Source organism: Hydractinia symbiolongicarpus, chromosome 9, assembly GCF_029227915.1.
Source record: "Hydractinia symbiolongicarpus strain clone_291-10 chromosome 9, HSymV2.1, whole genome shotgun sequence".
Classification (NCBI taxonomy): domain Eukaryota; kingdom Metazoa; phylum Cnidaria; class Hydrozoa; order Anthoathecata; family Hydractiniidae; genus Hydractinia; species Hydractinia symbiolongicarpus.
The window spans coordinates 12,266,507-12,289,293 of NC_079883.1; the positions used below are offsets into that span (position 1 = coordinate 12,266,507).

At 43.9% G+C, this 22,787-nt stretch overlaps 37 non-coding genes across 37 annotated transcripts; all 37 read left to right on the forward strand.

The window, feature by feature from the left end:
• Positions 1-77: 77 nt before the first annotated feature.
• LOC130659045 (5S ribosomal RNA) lies at positions 78-196 on the forward strand. Its single transcript, XR_008986257.1, has one exon. It is a non-coding gene; the product is annotated as a 5S ribosomal RNA (ribosomal RNA).
• A 506-nt stretch (positions 197-702) lies between these two features.
• Positions 703-821, forward strand: LOC130659189 (5S ribosomal RNA). The gene has a single exon (XR_008986401.1). It is a non-coding gene; the product is annotated as a 5S ribosomal RNA (ribosomal RNA).
• Positions 822-1,327: 506 nt separating this feature from the next.
• LOC130659157 (5S ribosomal RNA) lies at positions 1,328-1,446 on the forward strand. The gene has a single exon (XR_008986369.1). It is a non-coding gene; the product is annotated as a 5S ribosomal RNA (ribosomal RNA).
• A 506-nt stretch (positions 1,447-1,952) lies between these two features.
• Positions 1,953-2,071, forward strand: LOC130658537 (5S ribosomal RNA). The gene has a single exon (XR_008985751.1). It is a non-coding gene; the product is annotated as a 5S ribosomal RNA (ribosomal RNA).
• A 507-nt stretch (positions 2,072-2,578) lies between these two features.
• LOC130659103 (5S ribosomal RNA) lies at positions 2,579-2,697 on the forward strand. The gene has a single exon (XR_008986315.1). It is a non-coding gene; the product is annotated as a 5S ribosomal RNA (ribosomal RNA).
• A 506-nt stretch (positions 2,698-3,203) lies between these two features.
• On the forward strand, positions 3,204-3,322 carry LOC130658875 (5S ribosomal RNA). Its single transcript, XR_008986087.1, has one exon. It is a non-coding gene; the product is annotated as a 5S ribosomal RNA (ribosomal RNA).
• A 506-nt stretch (positions 3,323-3,828) lies between these two features.
• On the forward strand, positions 3,829-3,947 carry LOC130659374 (5S ribosomal RNA). Its single transcript, XR_008986586.1, has one exon. It is a non-coding gene; the product is annotated as a 5S ribosomal RNA (ribosomal RNA).
• Positions 3,948-4,454: 507 nt separating this feature from the next.
• On the forward strand, positions 4,455-4,573 carry LOC130659104 (5S ribosomal RNA). The gene has a single exon (XR_008986316.1). It is a non-coding gene; the product is annotated as a 5S ribosomal RNA (ribosomal RNA).
• A 506-nt stretch (positions 4,574-5,079) lies between these two features.
• LOC130658933 (5S ribosomal RNA) lies at positions 5,080-5,198 on the forward strand. Its single transcript, XR_008986146.1, has one exon. It is a non-coding gene; the product is annotated as a 5S ribosomal RNA (ribosomal RNA).
• Positions 5,199-5,704: 506 nt separating this feature from the next.
• Positions 5,705-5,823, forward strand: LOC130658934 (5S ribosomal RNA). Its single transcript, XR_008986147.1, has one exon. It is a non-coding gene; the product is annotated as a 5S ribosomal RNA (ribosomal RNA).
• A 506-nt stretch (positions 5,824-6,329) lies between these two features.
• Positions 6,330-6,448, forward strand: LOC130659375 (5S ribosomal RNA). The gene has a single exon (XR_008986587.1). It is a non-coding gene; the product is annotated as a 5S ribosomal RNA (ribosomal RNA).
• Positions 6,449-6,954: 506 nt separating this feature from the next.
• Positions 6,955-7,073, forward strand: LOC130659046 (5S ribosomal RNA). The gene has a single exon (XR_008986258.1). It is a non-coding gene; the product is annotated as a 5S ribosomal RNA (ribosomal RNA).
• A 506-nt stretch (positions 7,074-7,579) lies between these two features.
• Positions 7,580-7,698, forward strand: LOC130659190 (5S ribosomal RNA). Its single transcript, XR_008986402.1, has one exon. It is a non-coding gene; the product is annotated as a 5S ribosomal RNA (ribosomal RNA).
• Positions 7,699-8,204: 506 nt separating this feature from the next.
• Positions 8,205-8,323, forward strand: LOC130659158 (5S ribosomal RNA). The gene has a single exon (XR_008986370.1). It is a non-coding gene; the product is annotated as a 5S ribosomal RNA (ribosomal RNA).
• A 506-nt stretch (positions 8,324-8,829) lies between these two features.
• On the forward strand, positions 8,830-8,948 carry LOC130658538 (5S ribosomal RNA). Its single transcript, XR_008985752.1, has one exon. It is a non-coding gene; the product is annotated as a 5S ribosomal RNA (ribosomal RNA).
• Positions 8,949-9,455: 507 nt separating this feature from the next.
• LOC130659106 (5S ribosomal RNA) lies at positions 9,456-9,574 on the forward strand. Its single transcript, XR_008986317.1, has one exon. It is a non-coding gene; the product is annotated as a 5S ribosomal RNA (ribosomal RNA).
• Positions 9,575-10,080: 506 nt separating this feature from the next.
• Positions 10,081-10,199, forward strand: LOC130658539 (5S ribosomal RNA). Its single transcript, XR_008985753.1, has one exon. It is a non-coding gene; the product is annotated as a 5S ribosomal RNA (ribosomal RNA).
• Positions 10,200-10,705: 506 nt separating this feature from the next.
• LOC130659376 (5S ribosomal RNA) lies at positions 10,706-10,824 on the forward strand. Its single transcript, XR_008986588.1, has one exon. It is a non-coding gene; the product is annotated as a 5S ribosomal RNA (ribosomal RNA).
• Positions 10,825-11,330: 506 nt separating this feature from the next.
• On the forward strand, positions 11,331-11,449 carry LOC130658540 (5S ribosomal RNA). The gene has a single exon (XR_008985754.1). It is a non-coding gene; the product is annotated as a 5S ribosomal RNA (ribosomal RNA).
• A 506-nt stretch (positions 11,450-11,955) lies between these two features.
• LOC130659191 (5S ribosomal RNA) lies at positions 11,956-12,074 on the forward strand. The gene has a single exon (XR_008986403.1). It is a non-coding gene; the product is annotated as a 5S ribosomal RNA (ribosomal RNA).
• Positions 12,075-12,580: 506 nt separating this feature from the next.
• On the forward strand, positions 12,581-12,699 carry LOC130658880 (5S ribosomal RNA). Its single transcript, XR_008986093.1, has one exon. It is a non-coding gene; the product is annotated as a 5S ribosomal RNA (ribosomal RNA).
• A 506-nt stretch (positions 12,700-13,205) lies between these two features.
• LOC130659003 (5S ribosomal RNA) lies at positions 13,206-13,324 on the forward strand. Its single transcript, XR_008986215.1, has one exon. It is a non-coding gene; the product is annotated as a 5S ribosomal RNA (ribosomal RNA).
• Positions 13,325-13,830: 506 nt separating this feature from the next.
• On the forward strand, positions 13,831-13,949 carry LOC130658541 (5S ribosomal RNA). The gene has a single exon (XR_008985755.1). It is a non-coding gene; the product is annotated as a 5S ribosomal RNA (ribosomal RNA).
• Positions 13,950-14,455: 506 nt separating this feature from the next.
• LOC130658543 (5S ribosomal RNA) lies at positions 14,456-14,574 on the forward strand. Its single transcript, XR_008985756.1, has one exon. It is a non-coding gene; the product is annotated as a 5S ribosomal RNA (ribosomal RNA).
• Positions 14,575-15,080: 506 nt separating this feature from the next.
• Positions 15,081-15,199, forward strand: LOC130658544 (5S ribosomal RNA). Its single transcript, XR_008985757.1, has one exon. It is a non-coding gene; the product is annotated as a 5S ribosomal RNA (ribosomal RNA).
• A 506-nt stretch (positions 15,200-15,705) lies between these two features.
• On the forward strand, positions 15,706-15,824 carry LOC130661680 (5S ribosomal RNA). Its single transcript, XR_008988858.1, has one exon. It is a non-coding gene; the product is annotated as a 5S ribosomal RNA (ribosomal RNA).
• Positions 15,825-16,330: 506 nt separating this feature from the next.
• Positions 16,331-16,449, forward strand: LOC130658545 (5S ribosomal RNA). The gene has a single exon (XR_008985758.1). It is a non-coding gene; the product is annotated as a 5S ribosomal RNA (ribosomal RNA).
• A 506-nt stretch (positions 16,450-16,955) lies between these two features.
• LOC130659029 (5S ribosomal RNA) lies at positions 16,956-17,074 on the forward strand. The gene has a single exon (XR_008986240.1). It is a non-coding gene; the product is annotated as a 5S ribosomal RNA (ribosomal RNA).
• Positions 17,075-17,580: 506 nt separating this feature from the next.
• On the forward strand, positions 17,581-17,699 carry LOC130658546 (5S ribosomal RNA). The gene has a single exon (XR_008985759.1). It is a non-coding gene; the product is annotated as a 5S ribosomal RNA (ribosomal RNA).
• A 506-nt stretch (positions 17,700-18,205) lies between these two features.
• Positions 18,206-18,324, forward strand: LOC130658547 (5S ribosomal RNA). Its single transcript, XR_008985761.1, has one exon. It is a non-coding gene; the product is annotated as a 5S ribosomal RNA (ribosomal RNA).
• A 505-nt stretch (positions 18,325-18,829) lies between these two features.
• Positions 18,830-18,948, forward strand: LOC130658911 (5S ribosomal RNA). Its single transcript, XR_008986124.1, has one exon. It is a non-coding gene; the product is annotated as a 5S ribosomal RNA (ribosomal RNA).
• Positions 18,949-19,454: 506 nt separating this feature from the next.
• Positions 19,455-19,573, forward strand: LOC130658549 (5S ribosomal RNA). Its single transcript, XR_008985763.1, has one exon. It is a non-coding gene; the product is annotated as a 5S ribosomal RNA (ribosomal RNA).
• Positions 19,574-20,079: 506 nt separating this feature from the next.
• Positions 20,080-20,198, forward strand: LOC130659287 (5S ribosomal RNA). The gene has a single exon (XR_008986499.1). It is a non-coding gene; the product is annotated as a 5S ribosomal RNA (ribosomal RNA).
• A 506-nt stretch (positions 20,199-20,704) lies between these two features.
• Positions 20,705-20,823, forward strand: LOC130658550 (5S ribosomal RNA). The gene has a single exon (XR_008985764.1). It is a non-coding gene; the product is annotated as a 5S ribosomal RNA (ribosomal RNA).
• Positions 20,824-21,329: 506 nt separating this feature from the next.
• LOC130658551 (5S ribosomal RNA) lies at positions 21,330-21,448 on the forward strand. The gene has a single exon (XR_008985765.1). It is a non-coding gene; the product is annotated as a 5S ribosomal RNA (ribosomal RNA).
• A 506-nt stretch (positions 21,449-21,954) lies between these two features.
• On the forward strand, positions 21,955-22,073 carry LOC130658552 (5S ribosomal RNA). The gene has a single exon (XR_008985766.1). It is a non-coding gene; the product is annotated as a 5S ribosomal RNA (ribosomal RNA).
• Positions 22,074-22,579: 506 nt separating this feature from the next.
• Positions 22,580-22,698, forward strand: LOC130658554 (5S ribosomal RNA). Its single transcript, XR_008985767.1, has one exon. It is a non-coding gene; the product is annotated as a 5S ribosomal RNA (ribosomal RNA).
• The last annotated feature ends 89 nt before the right edge of the window (positions 22,699-22,787 follow it).

Consider the following 22,787-nt stretch of genomic DNA (forward strand, 5'->3'; position numbering starts at 1 on the left):
TCAGTAACTCAAAGAAATTAAATAAAAAAATTTGATCACAACGTCAAAATAAATTGCACGTATTTGCCCCTACTAATGTCTACGGCCATACCACGATGAACACACACGTTCTCGTCTGATCACGGAAGTTAAGCATCGTCGGGCCGGGATAGTACTTGGATGGGGGACCGCCTGGGAACTCCCGGTGTCGTAGGCTTTTCATTTTCATTTGTTGCCTTTTCATTTCAATGGCGCTGTGATATATTTCTTGTTATAACAATTAAGGAACGTGGCGGTTGTTGAAAGTGTTTCCTATGACATTTTCCTACGACATTTTCAGGTGATAGTACGAGAAAAAAGAGCTTTCAAATGCATACAAACTCGATCTATTGCAGATCATCCAATAACCCTGACGGAATGGCAAATAAAATAAAATTCCGCCGCCTTCCGAGGACTTATATCGCAATCACGTTTCGTAACAGCCAAGCGAGGTTTTACCTTAGCGTTTAAGTCACCACCGACATTTGGCCGCGCAACTATTCTAAGCTCATTCATTTTGACTTAAGGAGGGGGCGAGCGCGGACGCAGGCCCCCACTACCAGAAATTGTACGGTCGAGTTACTGACGTTTGCAGTAATCGCAGAGGTCAGTAACTCAAAGAAATTAAATAAAAAAATTTGATCACAACGTCAAAATAAATTGCACGTATTTGCCCCTACTAATGTCTACGGCCATACCACGATGAACACACCCGTTCTCGTCTGATCACGGAAGTTAAGCATCGTCGGGCCGGGATAGTACTTGGATGGGGGACTGCCTGGGAACTCCCGGTGTCGTATGCTTTTCATTTTCATTTGTTGCCTTTTCATTTCAATGGCGCTGTGATATATTTCTTGTTATAACAATTAAGGAACGTGGCGGTTGTTGAAAGTGTTTCCTATGACATTTTCCTACGACATTTTCAGGTGATAGTACGAGAAAAAAGAGCTTTCAAATGCATACAAACTCGATCTATTGCCGATCATCCAATAACCCTGACGGAATGGCAAATAAAATAAAATTCCGCCGCCTTCCGAGGACTTATATCGCAGTCACGTTTCGTAACAGCCAAGCGAGGTTTTACCTTAGCGTTTAAGTCACCACCGACATTTGGCCGCGCAACTATTCTAAGCTCATTCATTTTGACTTAAGGAGGGGGCGAGCGCGGACGCAGGCCCCCACTACCAGAAATTGTACGGTCGAGTTACTGACGTTTGCAGTACTCGCAGAGGTCAGTAACTCAAAGAAATTAAATAAAAAAATTTGATCACAACGTCAAAATAAATTGCACGTATTTGCCCCTACTAATGTATACGGCCATACCACGATGAACACACCCGTTCTCGTCTGATCACGGAAGTTAAGCATCGTCGGACCGGGATAGTACTTGGATGGGGGACCGCCTGGGAACTCCCGGTGTCGTAGGCTTTTCATTTTCATTTGTTGCCTTTTCATTTCAATGGCGCTGTGATATATTTCTTGTCATAACAATTAAGGAACGTGGCGGTTGTTGAAAGTGTTTCCTATGACATTTTCCTACGACATTTTCAGGTGATAGTACGAGAAAAAAGAGCTTTCAAATGCATACAAACTCGATCTATTGCCGATCATCCAATAACCCTGACGGAATGGCAAATAAAATAAAATTCCGCCGCCTTCCGAGGACTTATATCGCAATCACGTTTCGTAACAGCCAAGCGAGGTCTTACCTTAGCGTTTAAGTCACCACCGACATTTGGCCGTGCAACTATTCTAAGCTCATTCATTTTGACTTAAGGAGGGGGCGAGCGCGGACGCAGGCCCCCACTACCAGAAATTGTACGGTCGAGTTACTGACGTTTGCAGTAATCGCAGAGGTCAGTAACTCAAAGAAATTAAATAAAAAAATTTGATCACAACGTCAAAATAAATTGCACGTATTTGCCCCTACTAATGTCTACGGCCATACCACGATGAACACACCCGTTCTCGTCTGATCACGGAAGTTAAGCATCGTCGGGCCGGGATAGTACTTGGATGGGGGACCGCCTGGGAACTCCCGGTGTCGTAGGCTTTTCATTTTCATTTGTTGCCTTTTCATTTCAATGGCGCTGTGATATATTTCTTGTTATAACAATTAAGGAACGTGGCGGTTGTTGAAAGTGTTTCCTATGACATTTTCCTACGACATTTTCAGGTGATAGTACGAGAAAAAAGAGCTTTCAAATGCATACAAACTCGATCTATTGCCGATCATCCAATAACCCTGACGGAATGGCAAATAAAATAAAATTCCGCCGCCTTCCGAGGACTTATATCGCAATCACGTTTCGTAACAGCCAAGCGAGGTTTTACCTTAGCGTTTAAGTCACCACCGACATTTGGCCGCGCAACTATTCTAAGCTCATTCATTTTGACTTAAGGAGGCGGCGAGCGCGGACGCAGGCCCCCACTACCAGAAATTGTACGGTCGAGTTACTGACGTTTGCAGTAATCGCAGAGGTCAGTAACTCAAAGAAATTAAATAAAAAAAATTTGATCACAACGTCAAAATAAATTGCAAGTATTTGCCCCTACTAATGTCTACGGCCATACCACGATGAACACACCCGTTCTCGTCTGATCACGGAAGTTAAGCATCGTCGGACCGGGAGAGTACTTGGATGGGGGACCGCCTGGGAACTCCCGGTGTCGTAGGCTTTTCATTTTCATTTGTTGCCTTTTCATTTCAATGGCGCTGTGATATATTTCTTGTCATAACAATTAAGGAACGTGGCGGTTGTTGAAAGTGTTTCCTATGACATTTTCCTACGACATTTTCAGGTGATAGTACGAGAAAAAAGAGCTTTCAAATGCATACAAACTCGATCTATTGCCGATCATCCAATAACCCTGACGGAATGGCAAATAAAATAAAATTCCGCCGCCTTCCGAGGACTTATATCGCAATCACGTTTCGTAACAGCCAAGCGAGGTTTTACCTTAGCGTTTAAGTCACCACCGACATTTGGCCGCGCAACTATTCTAAGCTCATTCATTTTGACTTAAGGAGGGGGCGAGCGCGGACGCAGGCCCCCACTACCAGAAATTGTATGGTCGAGTTACTGACGTTTGCAGTAATCGCAGAGGTCAGTAACTCAAAGAAATTAAATAAAAAAATTTGATCACAACGTCAAAATAAATTGCACGTATTTGCCCCTTTTAATGTCTACGGCAATACCACGATGAACACACCCGTTCTCGTCTGATCACGGAAGTTAAGCATCGTCGGGCCGGGATAGTACTTGGATGGGGGACCGCCTGGGAACTCCCGGTGTCGTAGGCTTTTCATTTTCATTTGTTGCCTTTTCATTTCAATGGCGCTGTGATATATTTCTTGTCATAACAATTAAGGAACGTGGCGGTTGTTGAAAGTGTTTTCTATGACATTTTCCTACGACATTTTCAGGTGATAGTACAAGAAAAAAGAGCTTTCAAATGCATACAAACTCGATCTATTGCCGATCATCCAATAACCCTGACGGAATGGCAAATAAAATAAAATTCCGCCGCCTTCCGAGGACTTATATCGCAATCACGTTTCGTAACAGCCAAGCGAGGTTTTACCTTAGCGTTTAAGTCACCACCGACATTTGGCCGCGCAACTATTCTAAGCTCATTCATTTTGACTTAAGGAGGGGGCGAGCGCGGACGCAGGCCCCCACTACCAGAAATTGTACGGTCGAGTTACTGACGTTTGCAGTAATCGCAGAGGTCAGTAACTCAAAGAAATTAAATAAAAAAATTTGATCACAACGTCAAAATAAATTGCACGTATTTGCCCCTACTAATGTCTACGGCCATACCACGATGAACACACCCGTTCTCGTTTGATTACGGAAGTTAAGCATCGTCGGGCCGGGATAGTACTTGGATGGGGAACCGCCTGGGAACTCCCGGTGTCGCAGGCTTTTCATTTTCATTTGTTGCCTTTTCATTTCAATGGCGCTGTGATATATTTCTTGTTATAACAATTAAGGAACGTGGCGGTTGTTGAAAGTGTTTCCTATGACATTTTCCTACGACATTTTCAGGTGATAGTACGAGAAAAAAGAGCTTTCAAATGCATACAAACTCGATCTATTGCCGATCATCCAATAACCTTGACGGAATGGCAAATAAAATAAATTTCCGCCGCCTTCCGAGGACTTATATCGCAATCACGTTTCGTAACAGCCAAGCGAGGTTTTACCTTAGCGTTTAAGTCACCACCGACATTTGGCCGCGCAACTATTCTAAGCTCATTCATTTTGACTTAAGGAGGGGGCGAGCGCGGACGCAGGCCCCCACTACCAGAAATTGTACGGTCGAGTTACTGACGTTTGCAGTAATCGCAGAGGTCAGTAACTCAAAGAAATTAAATAAAAAAAATTTGATCACAACGTCAAAATAAATTGCACGTATTTGCCCCTACTAATGTCTACGGCCATACCACGATGAACACACCCGTTCTCGTCTGATCACGGAAGTTAAGCATCGTCGGACCGGGAGAGTACTTGGATGGGGGACCGCCTGGGAACTCCCGGTGTCGTAGGCTTTTCATTTTCATTTGTTGCCTTTTCATTTCAATGGCGCTGTGATATATTTCTTGTCATAACAATTAAGGAACGTGGCGGTTGTTGAAAGTGTTTCCTATGACATTTTCCTACGACATTTTCAGGTGATAGTACGAGAAAAAAGAGCTTTCAAATGCATACAAACTCGATCTATTGCCGATCATCCAATAACCCTGACGGAATGGCAAATAAAATAAAATTCCGCCGCCTTCCGAGGACTTATATCGCAATCACGTTTCGTAACAGCCAAGCGAGGTTTTACCTTAGCGTTTAAGTCACCACCGACATTTGGCCGCGCAACTATTCTAAGCTCATTCATTTTGACTTAAGGAGGGGGCGAGCGCGGACGCAGGCCCCCACTACCAGAAATTGTATGGTCGAGTTACTGACGTTTGCAGTAATCGCAGAGGTCAGTAACTCAAAGAAATTAAATAAAAAAATTTGATCACAACGTCAAAATAAATTGCACGTATTTGCCCCTACTAATGTCTACGGCCATACCACGATGAACACACCCGTTCTCGTCTGATCACGAAAGTTAAGCATCGTCGGGCCGGGATAGTACTTGGATGGGGGACCGCCTGGGAACTCCCGGTGTCGTAGGCTTTTCATTTTCATTTGTTGCCTTTTCATTTCAATGGCGCTGTGATATATTTCTTGTCATAACAATTAAGGAACGTGGCGGTTGTTGAAAGTGTTTTCTATGACATTTTCCTACGACATTTTCAGGTGATAGTACAAGAAAAAAGAGCTTTCAAATGCATACAAACTCGATCTATTGCCGATCATCCAATAACCCTGACGGAATGGCAAATAAAATAAAATTCCGCCGCCTTCCGAGGACTTATATCGCAATCACGTTTCGTAACAGCCAAGCGAGGTTTTACCTTAGCGTTTAAGTCACCACCGACATTTGGCCGCGCAACTATTCTAAGCTCATTCATTTTGACTTAAGGAGGGGGCGAGCGCGGACGCAGGCCCCCACTACCAGAAATTGTATGGTCGAGTTACTGACGTTTGCAGTAATCGCAGAGGTCAGTAACTCAAAGAAATTAAATAAAAAAATTTGATCACAACGTCAAAATAAATTGCACGTATTTGCCCCTACTAATGTCTACGGCCATACCACGATGAACACACCCGTTCTCGTCTGATCACGAAAGTTAAGCATCGTCGGGCCGGGATAGTACTTGGATGGGGGACCGCCTGGGAACTCCCGGTGTCGTAGGCTTTTCATTTTCATTTGTTGCCTTTTCATTTCAATGGCGCTGTGATATATTTCTTGTCATAACAATTAAGGAACGTGGCGGTTGTTGAAAGTGTTTTCTATGACATTTTCCTACGACATTTTCAGGTGATAGTACAAGAAAAAAGAGCTTTCAAATGCATACAAACTCGATCTATTGCCGATCATCCAATAACCCTGACGGAATGGCAAATAAAATAAAATTCCGCCGCCTTCCGAGGACTTATATCGCAATCACGTTTCGTAACAGCCAAGCGAGGTTTTACCTTAGCGTTTAAGTCACCACCGACATTTGGCCGCGCAACTATTCTAAGCTCATTCATTTTGACTTAAGGAGGGGGCGAGCGCGGACGCAGGCCCCCACTACCAGAAATTGTACGGTCGAGTTACTGACGTTTGCAGTAATCGCAGAGGTCAGTAACTCAAAGAAATTAAATAAAAAAATTTGATCACAACGTCAAAATAAATTGCACGTATTTGCCCCTACTAATGTCTACGGCCATACCACGATGAACACACCCGTTCTCGTTTGATTACGGAAGTTAAGCATCGTCGGGCCGGGATAGTACTTGGATGGGGAACCGCCTGGGAACTCCCGGTGTCGCAGGCTTTTCATTTTCATTTGTTGCCTTTTCATTTCAATGGCGCTGTGATATATTTCTTGTTATAACAATTAAGGAACGTGGCGGTTGTTGAAAGTGTTTCCTATGACATTTTCCTACGACATTTTCAGGTGATAGTACGAGAAAAAAGAGCTTTCAAATGCATACAAACTCGATCTATTGCCGATCATCCAATAACCTTGACGGAATGGCAAATAAAATAAATTTCCGCCGCCTTCCGAGGACTTATATCGCAATCACGTTTCGTAACAGCCAAGCGAGGTTTTACCTTAGCGTTTAAGTCACCACCGACATTTGGCCGCGCAACTATTCTAAGCTCATTCATTTTGACTTAAGGAGGGGGCGAGCGCGGACGCAGGCCCCCACTACCAGAAATTGTACGGTCGAGTTACTGACGTTTGCAGTAATCGCAGAGGTCAGTAACTCAAAGAAATTAAATAAAAAAATTTGATCACAACGTCAAAATAAATTGCACGTATTTGCCCCTACTAATGTCTACGGCCATACCACGATGAACACACACGTTCTCGTCTGATCACGGAAGTTAAGCATCGTCGGGCCGGGATAGTACTTGGATGGGGGACCGCCTGGGAACTCCCGGTGTCGTAGGCTTTTCATTTTCATTTGTTGCCTTTTCATTTCAATGGCGCTGTGATATATTTCTTGTTATAACAATTAAGGAACGTGGCGGTTGTTGAAAGTGTTTCCTATGACATTTTCCTACGACATTTTCAGGTGATAGTACGAGAAAAAAGAGCTTTCAAATGCATACAAACTCGATCTATTGCAGATCATCCAATAACCCTGACGGAATGGCAAATAAAATAAAATTCCGCCGCCTTCCGAGGACTTATATCGCAATCACGTTTCGTAACAGCCAAGCGAGGTTTTACCTTAGCGTTTAAGTCAGCACCGACATTTGGCCGCGCAACTATTCTAAGCTCATTCATTTTGACTTAAGGAGGGGGCGAGCGCGGACGCAGGCCCCCACTACCAGAAATTGTACGGTCGAGTTACTGACGTTTGCAGTAATCGCAGAGGTCAGTAACTCAAAGAAATTAAATAAAAAAATTTGATCACAACGTCAAAATAAATTGCACGTATTTGCCCCTACTAATGTCTACGGCCATACCACGATGAACACACCCGTTCTCGTCTGATCACGGAAGTTAAGCATCGTCGGGCCGGGATAGTACTTGGATGGGGGACTGCCTGGGAACTCCCGGTGTCGTATGCTTTTCATTTTCATTTGTTGCCTTTTCATTTCAATGGCGCTGTGATATATTTCTTGTTATAACAATTAAGGAACGTGGCGGTTGTTGAAAGTGTTTCCTATGACATTTTGCTACGACATTTTCAGGTGATAGTACGAGAAAAAAGAGCTTTCAAATGCATACAAACTCGATCTATTGCCGATCATCCAATAACCCTGACGGAATGGCAAATAAAATAAAATTCCGCCGCCTTCCGAGGACTTATATCGCAGTCACGTTTCGTAACAGCCAAGCGAGGTTTTACCTTAGCGTTTAAGTCACCACCGACATTTGGCCGCGCAACTATTCTAAGCTCATTCATTTTGACTTAAGGAGGGGGCGAGCGCGGACGCAGGCCCCCACTACCAGAAATTGTACGGTCGAGTTACTGACGTTTGCAGTACTCGCAGAGGTCAGTAACTCAAAGAAATTAAATAAAAAAATTTGATCACAACGTCAAAATAAATTGCACGTATTTGCCCCTACTAATGTATACGGCCATACCACGATGAACACACCCGTTCTCGTCTGATCACGGAAGTTAAGCATCGTCGGACCGGGATAGTACTTGGATGGGGGACCGCCTGGGAACTCCCGGTGTCGTAGGCTTTTCATTTTCATTTGTTGCCTTTTCATTTCAATGGCGCTGTGATATATTTCTTGTCATAACAATTAAGGAACGTGGCGGTTGTTGAAAGTGTTTCCTATGACATTTTCCTACGACATTTTCAGGTGATAGTACGAGAAAAAAGAGCTTTCAAATGCATACAAACTCGATCTATTGCCGATCATCCAATAACCCTGACGGAATGGCAAATAAAATAAAATTCCGCCGCCTTCCGAGGACTTATATCGCAATCACGTTTCGTAACAGCCAAGCGAGGTCTTACCTTAGCGTTTAAGTCACCACCGACATTTGGCCGTGCAACTATTCTAAGCTCATTCATTTTGACTTAAGGAGGGGGCGAGCGCGGACGCAGGCCCCCACTACCAGAAATTGTACGGTCGAGTTACTGACGTTTGCAGTAATCGCAGAGGTCAGTAACTCAAAGAAATTAAATAAAAAAATTTGATCACAACGTCAAAATAAATTGCACGTATTTGCCCCTACTAATGTCTACGGCCATACCACGATGAACACACCCGTTCTCGTCTGATCACGGAAGTTAAGCATCGTCGGGCCGGGATAGTACTTGGATGGGGGACCGCCTGGGAACTCCCGGTGTCGTAGGCTTTTCATTTTCATTTGTTGCCTTTTCATTTCAATGGCGCTGTGATATATTTCTTGTTATAACAATTAAGGAACGTGGCGGTTGTTGAAAGTGTTTCCTATGACATTTTCCTACGACATTTTCAGGTGATAGTACGAGAAAAAAGAGCTTTCAAATGCATACAAACTCGATCTATTGCCGATCATCCAATAACCCTGACGGAATGGCAAATAAAATAAAATTCCGCCGCCTTCCGAGGACTTATATCGCAATCACGTTTCGTAACAGCCAAGCGAGGTTTTACCTTAGCGTTTAAGTCACCACCGACATTTGGCCGCGCAACTATTCTAAGCCCATTCATTTTGACTTAAGGAGGGGGCGAGCGCGGACGCAGGCCCCCACTACCAGAAATTGTACGGTCGAGTTACTGACGTTTGCAGTAATCGCAGAGGTCAGTAACTCAAAGAAATTAAATAAAAAAAATTTGATCACAACGTCAAAATAAATTGCACGTATTTGCCCCTACTAATGTCTACGGCCATACCACGATGAACACACCCGTTCTCGTCTGATCACGGAAGTTAAGCATCGTCGGACCGGGAGAGTACTTGGATGGGGGACCGCCTGGGAACTCCCGGTGTCGTAGGCTTTTCATTTTCATTTGTTGCCTTTTCATTTCAATGGCGCTGTGATATATTTCTTGTCATAACAATTAAGGAACGTGGCGGTTGTTGAAAGTGTTTCCTATGACATTTTCCTACGACATTTTCAGGTGATAGTACGAGAAAAAAGAGCTTTCAAATGCATACAAACTCGATCTATTGCCGATCATCCAATAACCCTGACGGAATGGCAAATAAAATAAAATTCCGCCGCCTTCCGAGGACTTATATCGCAATCACGTTTCGTAACAGCCAAGCGAGGTTTTACCTTAGCGTTTAAGTCACCACCGACATTTGGCCGCGCAACTATTCTAAGCTCATTCATTTTGACTTAAGGAGGGGGCGAGCGCGGACGCAGGCCCCCACTACCAGAAATTGTATGGTCGAGTTACTGACGTTTGCAGTAATCGCAGAGGTCAGTAACTCAAAGAAATTAAATAAAAAAATTTGATCACAACGTCAAAATAAATTGCACGTATTTGCCCCTTTTAATGTCTACGGCCATACCACGATGAACACACCCGTTCTCGTCTGATCACGGAAGTTAAGCATCGTCGGGCCGGGATAGTACTTGGATGGGGGACCGCCTGGGAACTCCCGGTGTCGTAGGCTTTTCATTTTCATTTGTTGCCTTTTCATTTCAATGGCGCTGTGATATATTTCTTGTCATAACAATTAAGGAACGTGGCGGTTGTTGAAAGTGTTTTCTATGACATTTTCCTACGACATTTTCAGGTGATAGTACAAGAAAAAAGAGCTTTCAAATGCATACAAACTCGATCTATTGCCGATCATCCAATAACCCTGACGGAATGGCAAATAAAATAAAATTCCGCCGCCTTCCGAGGACTTATATCGCAATCACGTTTCGTAACAGCCAAGCGAGGTTTTACCTTAGCGTTTAAGTCACCACCGACATTTGGCCGCGCAACTATTCTAAGCTCATTCATTTTGACTTAAGGAGGGGGCGAGCGCGGACGCAGGCCCCCACTACCAGAAATTGTACGGTCGAGTTACTGACGTTTGCAGTAATCGCAGAGGTCAGTAACTCAAAGAAATTAAATAAAAAAATTTGATCACAACGTCAAAATAAATTGCACGTATTTGCCCCTACTAATGTCTACGGCCATACCACGATGAACACACCCGTTCTCGTTTGATTACGGAAGTTAAGCATCGTCGGGCCGGGATAGTACTTGGATGGGGAACCGCCTGGGAACTCCCGGTGTCGCAGGCTTTTCATTTTCATTTGTTGCCTTTTCATTTCAATGGCGCTGTGATATATTTCTTGTTATAACAATTAAGAAACGTGGCGGTTGTTGAAAGTGTTTCCTATGACATTTTCCTACGACATTTTCAGGTGATAGTACGAGAAAAAAGAGCTTTCAAATGCATACAAACTCGATCTATTGCCGATCATCCAATAACCTTGACGGAATGGCAAATAAAATAAATTTCCGCCGCCTTCCGAGGACTTATATCGCAATCACGTTTCGTAACAGCCAAGCGAGGTTTTACCTTAGCGTTTAAGTCACCACCGACATTTGGCCGCGCAACTATTCTAAGCTCATTCATTTTGACTTAAGGAGGGGGCGAGCGCGGACGCAGGCCCCCACTACCAGAAATTGTACGGTCGAGTTACTGACGTTTGCAGTAATCGCAGAGGTCAGTAACTCAAAGAAATTAAATAAAAAAATTTGATCACAACGTCAAAATAAATTGCACGTATTTGCCCCTACTAATGTCTACGGCCATACCACGATGAACACACCCGTTCTCGTCTGATCACGGAAGTTAAGCATCGTCGGGCCGGGATAGTACTTGGATGGGGGACCGCCTGGGAACTCCCGGTGTCGTAGGCTTTTCATTTTCATTTGTTGCCTTTTCATTTCAATGGCGCTGTGATATATTTCTTGTTATAACAATTAAGGAACGTGGCGGTTGTTGAAAGTGTTTCCTATGACATTTTCCTACGACATTTTCAGGTGATAGTACGAGAAAAAAGAGCTTTCAAATGCATACAAACTCGATCTATTGCAGATCATCCAATAACCCTGACGGAATGGCAAATAAAATAAAATTCCGCCGCCTTCCGAGGACTTATATCGCAATCACGTTTCGTAACAGCCAAGCGAGGTTTTACCTTAGCGTTTAAGTCAGCACCGACATTTGGCCGCGCAACTATTCTAAGCTCATTCATTTTGACTTAAGGAGGGGGCGAGCGCGGACGCAGGCCCCCACTACCAGAAATTGTACGGTCGAGTTACTGACGTTTGCAGTAATCGCAGAGGTCAGTAACTCAAAGAAATTAAATAAAAAAATTTGATCACAACGTCAAAATAAATTGCACGTATTTGCCCCTACTAATGTCTACGGCCATACCACGATGAACACACCCGTTCTCGTCTGATCACGGAAGTTAAGCATCGTCGGGCCGGGATAGTACTTGGATGGGGGACTGCCTGGGAACTCCCGGTGTCGTATGCTTTTCATTTTCATTTGTTGCCTTTTCATTTCAATGGCGCTGTGATATATTTCTTGTTATAACAATTAAGGAACGTGGCGGTTGTTGAAAGTGTTTCCTATGACATTTTCCTACGACATTTTCAGGTGATAGTACGAGAAAAAAGAGCTTTCAAATGCATACAAACTCGATCTATTGCCGATCATCCAATAACCCTGACGGAATGGCAAATAAAATAAAATTCCGCCGCCTTCCGAGGACTTATATCGCAATCACGTTTCGTAACAGCCAAGCGAGGTTTTACCTTAGCGTTTAAGTCACCACCGACATTTGGCCGCGCAACTATTCTAAGCTCATTCATTTTGACTTAAGGAGGGGGCGAGCGCGGACGCAGGCCCCCACTACCAGAAATTGTACGGTCGAGTTACTGACGTTTGCAGTAATCGCAGAGGTCAGTAACTCAAAGAAATTAAATAAAAAAATTTGATCACAACGTCAAAATAAATTGCACGTATTTGCCCCTACTAATGTCTACGGCCATACCACGATGAACACACCCGTTCTCGTCTGATCACGGAAGTTAAGCATCGTCGGACCGGGATAGTACTTGGATGGGGGACCGCCTGGGAACTCCCGGTGTCGTAGGCTTTTCATTTTCATTTGTTGCCTTTTCATTTCAATGGCGCTGTGATATATTTCTTGTCATAACAATTAAGGAACGTGGCGGTTGTTGAAAGTGTTTCCTATGACATTTTCCTACGACATTTTCAGATGATAGTACGAGAAAAAAGAGCTTTCAAATGCATACAAACTCGATCTATTGCCGATCATCCAATAACCCTGACGGAATGGCAAATAAAATAAAATTCCGCCGCCTTCCGAGGACTTATATCGCAATCACGTTTCGTAACAGCCAAGCGAGGTTTTACCTTAGCGTTTAAGTCACCACCGACATTTGGCCGCGCAACTATTCTAAGCTCATTCATTTTGACTTAAGGAGGGGGCGAGCGCGGACGCAGGCCCCCACTACCAGAAATTGTACGGTCGAGTTACTGACGATTGCAGTAATCGCAGAGGTCAGTAACTCAAAGAAATTAAATAAAAAAATTTGATCACAACGTCAAAATAAATTGCACGTATTTGCCCCTACTAATGTCTACGGCCATACCACGATGAACACACCCGTTCTCGTCTGATCACGGAAGTTAAGCATCGTCGGGCCGGGATAGTACTTGGATGGGGGACCGCCTGGGAACTCCCGGTGTCGCAGGCTTTTCATTTTCATTTGTTGCCTTTTCATTTCAATGGCGCTGTGATATATTTCTTGTTATAACAATTAAGGAACGTGGCGGTTGTTGAAAGTGTTTCCTATGACATTTTCCTACGACATTTTCAGGTGATAGTACGAGAAAAAAGAGCTTTCAAATGCATACAAACTCGATCTATTGCCGATCATCCAATAACCCTGACGGAATGGCAAATAAAATAAAATTCCGCCGCCTTCCGAGGACTTATATCGCAATCACGTTTCGTAACAGCCAAGCGAGGTTTTACCTTAGCGTTTAAGTCACCACCGACATTTGGCCGCGCAACTATTCTAAGCTCATTCATTTGGACTTAAGGAGGGGGCGAGCGCGGACGCAGGCCCCCACTACCAGAAATTGTACGGTCGAGTTACTGACGTTTGCAGTAATCGCAGAGGTCAGTAACTCAAAGAAATTAAATAAAAAAATATGATCACAACGTCAAAATAAATTGCACGTATTTGCCCCTACTAATGTCTACGGCCATACCACGATGAACACACCCGTTCTCGTCTGATCACGGAAGTTAAGCATCGTCGGGCCGGGATAGTACTTGGATGGGGGACCGCCTGGGAACTCCCGGTGTCGTAGGCTTTTCATTTTCATTTGTTGCCTTTTCATTTCAATGGCGCTGTGATATATTTCTTGTTATAACAATTAAGGAACGTGGCGGTTGTTGAAAGTGTTTCCTATGACATTTTCCTACGACATTTTCAGGTGATAGTACGAGAAAAAAGAGCTTTCAAATGCATACAAACTCGATCTATTGCCGATCATCCAATAACCCTGACGGAATGGCAAATAAAATAAAATTCCGCCGCCTTCCGAGGACTTATATCGCAATCACGTTTCGTAACAGACAAGCGAGGTTTTACCTTAGCGTTTAAGTCACCACCGACCTTTGGCCGCGCAACTATTCTAAGCTCAATCATTTTGACTTAAGGAGGGGGCGAGCGCGGACGCAGGCCCCCACTACCAGAAATTGTACGGTCGAGTTACTGACGTTTGCAGTAATCGCAGAGGTCAGTAACTCAAAGAAATTAAATAAAAAAATTTGATCACAACGTCAAAATAAATTGCACGTATTTGCCCCTACTAATGTCTACGGCCATACCACGATGAACACACCCGTTCTCGTCTGATCACGGAAGTTAAGCATCGTCGGGCCGGGATAGTACTTGGATGGGGGACCGCCTGGGAACTCCCGGTGTCGTAGGCTTTTCATTTTCATTTGTTGCCTTTTCATTTCAATGGCGCTGTGATATATTTCTTGTTATAACAATTAAGGAACGTGGCGGTTGTTGAAAGTGTTTCCTATGACATTTTCCTACGACATTTTCAGGTGATAGTACGAGAAAAAAGAGCTTTCAAATGCATACAAACTCGATCTATTGCCGATCATCCAATAACCCTGACGGAATGGCAAATAAAATAAAATTCCGCCGCCTTCCGAGGACTTATATCGCAATCACGTTTCGTAACAGCCAAGCGAGGTTTTACCTTAGCGTTTAAGTCACCACCGACATTTGGCCGCGCAACTATTCTAAGCTCATTCATTTTGACTTAAGGAGGGGGCGAGCGCGGACGCAGGCCCCCACTACCAGAAATTGTACGGTCGAGTTACTGACGTTTGCAGTAATCGCAGAGGTCAGTAACTCAAAGAAATTAAATAAAAAAATTTGATCACAACGTCAAAATAAATTGCACGTATTTGCCCCTACTAATGTCTACGGCCATACCACGATGAACACACCCGTTCTCGTCTGATCACGGAAGTTAAGCATCGTCGGGCCGGGATAGTACTTGGATGGGGGACCGCCTGGGAACTCCCGGTGTCGTAGGCTTTTCATTTTCATTTGTTGCCTTTTCATTTCAATGGCGCTGTGATATATTTCTTGTTATAACAATTAAGGAACGTGGCGGTTGTTGAAAGTGTTTCCTATGACATTTTCCTACGACATTTTCAGGTGATAGTACGAGAAAAAAGAGCTTTCAAATGCATACAAACTCGATCTATTGCCGATCATCCAATAACCCTGACGGAATGGCAAATAAAATAAAATTCCGCCGCCTTCCGAGGACTTATATTGCAATCACGTTTCGTAACAGCCAAGCGAGGTTTTACCTTAGCGTTTAAGTCACCACCGACATTTGGCCGCGCAACTATTCTAAGCTCATTCATTTTGACTTAAGGAGGGAGCGAGCGCGGACGCAGGTCCCCACTACCAGAAATTGTACGGTCGAGTTACTGACGTTTGCAGTAATCGCAGAGGTCAGTAACTCAAAGAAATTAAATAAAAAAATTTGATCACAACGTCAAAATAAATTGCACGTATTTGCCCTTACTAATGTCTACGGCCATACCACGATGAACACACCCGTTCTCGTCTGATCACGGAAGTTAAGCATCGTTGGGCCGGGATAGTACTTGGATGGGGGACCGCCTGGGAACTCCCGGTGTCGTAGGCTTTTTATTTTCATTTGTTGCCTTTTCATTTCAATGGCGCTGTGATATATTTCTTGTTATAACAATTAAGGAACGTGGCGGTTGTTGAAAGTGTTTCCTATGTCATTTTCCTACGACATTTTCAGGTGATAGTACGAGAAAAAAAAGCTTTCAAATGCATACAAATTCGATCTATTGCCGATCATCCAATAACCCTGACGGAATGGCAAATAAAATAAAATTCCGCCGCCTTCCGAGGACTTATATCGCAATCACGTTTCGTAACAGCCAAGCGAGGTTTTACCTTAGCGTTTAAGTCACCACCGACATTTGGCCGCGCAACTATTCTAAGCTCATTCATTTTGACTTAAGGAGGGGGCGAGCGCGGACGCAGGCCCCCACTACCAGAAATTGTACGGTCGAGTTACTGACGTTTGCAGTAATCGCAGAGGTCAGTAACTCAAAGAAATTAAATAAAAAAATTTGATCACAACGTCAAAATAAATTGCACGTATTTGCCCCTACTAATGTCTACGGCCATACCACGATGAACACACCCGTTCTCGTCTGATCACGGAAGTTAAGCATCGTCGGGCCGGGATAGTACTTGGATGGGGGACCGCCTGGGAACTCCCGGTGTCGTAGGCTTTTCATTTTCATTTGTTGCCTTTTCATTTCAATGGCGCTGTGATATATTTCTTGTTATAACAATTAAGGAACGTGGCGGTTGTTGAAAGTGTTTCCTATGACATTTTCCTACGACATTTTCAGGTGATAGTACGAGAAAAAAGAGCTTTCAAATGCATACAAACTCGATCTATTGCCGATCATCCAATAACCCTGACGGAATGGCAAATAAAATAAAATTCCGCCGCCTTCCGAGGACTTATATCGCAATCACGTTTCGTAACAGCCAAGCGAGGTTTTACCTTAGCGTTTAAGTCACCACCGACATTTGGCCGCGCAACTATTCTAAGCTCATTCATTTTGACTTAAGGAGGGGGCGAGCGCGGACGCAGGCCCCCACTACCAGAAATTGTACGGTCGAGTTACTGACGTTTGCAGTAATCGCAGAGGTCAGTAACTCAAAGAAATTAAATAAAAAAATTTGATCACAACGTCAAAATAAATTGCACGTATTTGCCCCTACTAATGTCTACGGCCATACCACGATGAACACACCCGTTCTCGTCTGATCACGGAAGTTAAGCATCGTCGGGCCGGGATAATACTTGGATGGGGGACCGCCTGGGAACTCCCGGTGTCGTAGGCTTTTCATTTTCATTTGTTGCCTTTTCATTTCAATGGCGCTGTGATATATTTCTTGTTATAACAATTAAGGAACGTGGCGGTTGTTGAAAGTGTTTCCTATGACATTTTCCTACGACATTTTCAGGTGATAGTACGAGAAAAAAGAGCTTTCAAATGCATACAAACTCGATCTATTGCCGATCATCCAATAACCCTGACGGAATGGCAAATAAAATAAAATTCCGCCGCCTTCCGAGGACTTATATTGCAATCACGTTTCGTAACAGCCAAGCGAGGTTTTACCTTAGCGTTTAAGTCACCACCGACATTTGGCCGCGCAACTATTCTAAGCTCATTCATTTTGACTTAAGGAGGGAGCGAGCGCGGACGCAGGTCCCCACTACCAGAAATTGTACGGTCGAGTTACTGACGTTTGCAGTAATCGCAGAGGTCAGTAACTCAAAGAAATTAAATAAAAAAATTTGATCACAACGTCAAAATAAATTGCACGTATTTGCCCTTACTAATGTCTACGGCCATACCACGATGAACACACCCGTTCTCGTCTGATCACGGAAGTTAAGCATCGTCGGGCCGGGATAGTACTTGGATGGGGGACCGCCTGGGAACTCCCGGTGTCGTAGGCTTTTTATTTTCATTTGTTGCCTTTTCATTTCAATGGCGCTGTGATATATTTCTTGTTATAACAATTAAGGAACGTGGCGGTTGTTGAAAGTGTTTCCTATGACATTTTCCTACGACATTTTCAGGTGATAGTACGAGAAAAAAAAGCTTTCAAATGCATACAAATTCGATCTATTGCCGATCATCCAATAACCCTGACGGAATGGCAAATAAAATAAAATTCCGCCGCCTTCCGAGGACTTATATCGCAATCACGTTTCGTAACAGCCAAGCGAGGTTTTACCTTAGCGTTTAAGTCACCACCGACATTTGGCCGCGCAACTATTCTAAGCTCATTCATTTTGACTTAAGGAGGGGGCGAGCGCGGACGCAGGCCCCCACTACCAGAAATTGTACGGTCGAGTTACTGACGTTTGCAGTAATCGCAGAGGTCAGTAACTCAAAGAAATTAAATAAAAAAATTTGATCACAACGTCAAAATAAATTGCACGTATTTGCCCCTACTAATGTCTACGGCCATACCACGATGAACACACCCGTTCTCGTCTGATCACGGAAGTTAAGCATCGTCGGGCCGGGATAGTACTTGGATGGGGGACCGCCTGGGAACTCCCGGTGTCGTAGGCTTTTCATTTTCATTTGTTGCCTTTTCATTTCAATGGCGCTGTGATATATTTCTTGTTATAACAATTAAGGAACGTGGCGGTTGTTGAAAGTGTTTTCTATGACATTTTCCTACGACATTTTCAGGTGATAGTACGAGAAAAAAGAGCTTTCAAATGCATACAAACTCGATCTATTGCCGATCATCCAATAACCCTGACGGAATGGCAAATAAAATAAAATTCCGCCGCCTTCCGAGGACTTATATCGCAATCACGTTTCGTAACAGCCAAGCGAGGTTTTACCTTAGCGTTTAAGTCACCACCGACATTTGGCCGCGCAACTATTCTAAGCTCATTCATTTTGACTTAAGGAGGGGGCGAGCGCGGACGCAGGCCCACACTACCAGAAATTGTACGGTCGAGTTACTGACGTTTGCAGTAATCGTAGAGGTCAGTAACTCAAAGAAATTAAATAAAAAATTTGATCACAACGTCAAAATAAATTGCACGTATTTGCCCCTACTAATGTCTACGGCCATACCACGATGAACACACCCGTTCTCGTCTGATCACGGAAGTTAAGCATCGTCGGGCCGGGATAGTACTTGGATGGGGGGCCGCCTGGGAACTCCCGGTGTCGTAGGCTTTTCATTTTCATTTGTTGCCTTTTCATTTCAATGGCGCTGTGATATATTTCTTGTTATAACAATTAAGGAACGTGGCGGTTGTTGAAAGTGTTTTCTATGACATTTTCCTACGACATTTTCAGGTGATAGTACGAGAAAAAAGAGCTTTCAAATGCATACAAACTCGATCTATTGCCGATCATCCAATAACCCTGACGGAATGGCAAATAAAATAAAATTCCGCCGCCTTCCGAGGACTTATATCGCAATCACGTTTCGTAACAGCCAAGCGAGGTTTTACCTTAGCGTTTAAGTCACCACCGACATTTGGCCGCGCAACTATTCTAAGCTCATTCATTTTGACTTAAGGAGGGGGCGAGCGCGGACGCAGGCCCCCACTACCAGAAATTGTACGGTCGAGTTACTGACGTTTGCAGTAATCGCAGAGGTCAGTAACTCAAAGAAATTAAATAAAAAAATTTGATCACAACGTCAAAATAAATTGCACGTATTTGCCCCTACTAATGTCTACGGCCATACCACGATGAACACACCCGTTCTCGTCTGATCACGGAAGTTAAGCATCGTCGGGCCGGGATAGTACTTGGATGGGGGACCGCCTGGGAACTCCCGGTGTCGTAGGCTTTTCATTTTCATTTGTTGCCTTTTCATTTCAATGGCGCTGTGATATATTTCTTGTTATAACAATTAAGGAACGTGGCGGTTGTTGAAAGTGTTTCCTATGACATTTTCCTACGACATTTTCAGGTGATAGTACGAGAAAAAAGAGCTTTCAAATGCATACAAACTCGATCTATTGCCGATCATCCAATAACCTTGACGGAATGGCAAATAAAATAAAATTCCGCCGCCTTCCGAGGACTTATATCGCAATCACGTTTCGTAACAGCCAAGCGAGGTTTTACCTTAGCGTTTAAGTCACCACCGACATTTGGCCGCGCAACTATTCTAAGCTCATTCATTTTGACTTAAGGAGGGGGCGAGCGCGGACGCAGGCCCCCACTACCAGAAATTGTACGGTCGAGTTACTGACGTTTGCAGTAATCGCAGAGGTCAGTAACTCAAAGAAATTAAATAAAAAAATTTGATCACAACGTCAAAATAAATTGCACGTATTTGCCCCTACTAATGTCTACGGCCATACCACGATGAACACACCCGTTCTCGTCTGATAACGGAAGTTAAGCATCGTCGGGCCGGGATAGTACTTGGATGGGGGACCACCTGGGAACTCCCGGTGTCGCAGGCTTTTCATTTTCATTTGTTGCCTTTTCATTTCAATGGCGCTGTGATATATTTCTTGTTATAACAAATAAGGAACGTGGCGGTTGTTGAAAGTGTTTCCTATGACATTTTCCTACGACATTTTCAGGTGATAGTACGAGAAAAAAGAGCTTTCAAATGCATACAAACTCGATCTATTGCCGATCATCCAATAACCCTGACGGAATGGCAAATAAAATAAAATTCCGCCGCCTTCCGAGGACTTATATCGCAATCACGTTTCGTAACAGCCAAGCGAGGTTTTACCTTAGCGTTTAAGTCACCACCGACATTTGGCCGCGCAACTATTCTAAGCTCATTCATTTTGACTTAAGGAGGGGGCGAGCGCGGACGCAGGCCCCCACTACCAGAAATTGTACGGTCGAGTTTCTGACGTTTGCAGTAATCGCAGAGGTCAGTAACTCAAAGAAATTAAATAAAAAAATTTGATCACAACGTCAAAATAAATTGCACGTATTTGCCCCTACTAATGTCTACGGCCATACCACGATGAACACACCCGTTCTCGTCTGATCACGGAAGTTAAGCATCGTCGGGCCGGGATAGTACTTGGATGGGGGACCGCCTGGGAACTCCCGGTGTCGTAGGCTTTTCATTTTCATTTGTTGCCTTTTCATTTCAATGGCGCTGTGATATATTTCTTGTTATAACAATTAAGGAACGTGGCGGTTGTTGAAAGTGTTTCCTATGACATTTTCCTACGACATTTGCAGGTGATAGTACGAGAAAAAAGAGCTTTCAAATGCATACAAACTCGATCTATTGCCGATCATCCAATAACCCTGACGGAATGGCAAATAAAATAAAATTCCGCCGCCTTCCGAGGACTTATATCGCAATCACGTTTCGTAACAGCCAAGCGAGGTTTTACCTTAGCGTTTAAGTCACCACCGACATTTGGCCGCGCAACTATTCTAAGCTCATTCATTTTGACTTAAGGAGGGGGCGAGCGCGGACGCAGGCCCCCACTACCAGAAATTGTAAGGTCGAGTTACTGACGTTTGCAGTAATCGCAGAGGTCAGTAACTCAAAGAAATTAAATAAAAAAATTTGATCACAACGTCAAAATAAATTGCACGTATTTGCCCCTACTAATGTCTACGGCCATACCACGATGAACACACCCGTTCTCGTCTGATCACGGAAGTTAAGCATCGTCGGGCCGGGATAGTACTTGGATGGGGGACCGCCTGGGAACTCCCGGTGTCGTAGGCTTTTCATTTTCATTTGTTGCCTTTTCATTTCAATGGCGCTGTGATATATTTCTTGTTATAACAAATAAGGAACGTGGCGGTTGTTGAAAGTGTTTCCTATGACATTTTCCTACGACATTTTCAGGTGATAGTACGAGAAAAAAGAGCTTTCAAATGCATACAAACTCGATCTATTGCCGATCATCCAATAACCCTGACGGAATGGCAAATAAAATAAAATTCCGCCGCCTTCCGAGGACTTATATCGCAATCACGTTTCGTAACAGCCAAGCGAGGTTTTACCTTAGCGTTTAAGTCACCACCGACATTTGGCCGCGCAACTATTCTAAGCTCATTCATTTTGACTTAAGGAGGGGGCGAGCGCGGACGCAGGCCCCCACTACCAGAAATTGTACGGTCGAGTTACTGACGTTTGCAGTAATCGCAGAGGTCAGTAACTCAAAGAAATTAAATAAAAAAATTTGATCACAACGTCAAAATAAATTGCACGTATTTGCCCCTACTAATGTCTACGGCCATACCACGATGAACACACCCGTTCTCGTCTGATCACGGAAGTTAAGCATCGTCGGGCCGGGATAGTACTTGGATGGGGGACCGCCTGGGAACTCCCGGTGTCGTAGGCTTTTCATTTTCATTTGTTGCCTTTTCATTTCAATGGCGCTGTGATATATTTCTTGTTATAACAATTAAGAAACGTGGCGGTTGTTGAAAGTGTTTCCTATGACATTTTCCTACGACATTTTTAGGTGATAGTACGAGAAAAAAGAGCTTTCAAATGCATACAAACTCGATCTATTGCCGATCATCCAATAACCCTGACGGAATGGCAAATAAAATAAAATTCCGCCGCCTTCCGAGGACTTATATCGCAATCACGTTTCGTAACAGCCAAGCGAGGTTTTACCTTAGCGTTTAAGTCACCACCGACATTTGGCCGCGCAACTATTCTAAGCTCATTCATTTTGACTTAAGGAGGGGGCGAGCGCGGACGCAGGCCCCCACTACCAGAAATTGTACGGTCGAGTTACTGACGTTTGCAGTAATCGCAGAGGTCAGTAACTCAAAGAAATTAAATAAAAAAGTTTGATCACAACGTCAAAATAAATTGCACGTATTTGCCCTTACTAATGTCTACGGCCATACCACGATGAACACACCCGTTCTCGTCTGATCACGGAAGTTAAGCATCGTCGGGCCGGGATAGTACTTGGATGGGGGACCGCCTGGGAACTCCCGGTGTCGTAGGCTTTTCATTTTCATTTGTTGCCTTTTCATTTCAATGGCGCTGTGATATATTTCTTGTTATAACAATTAAGGAACGTGGCGGTTGTTGAAAG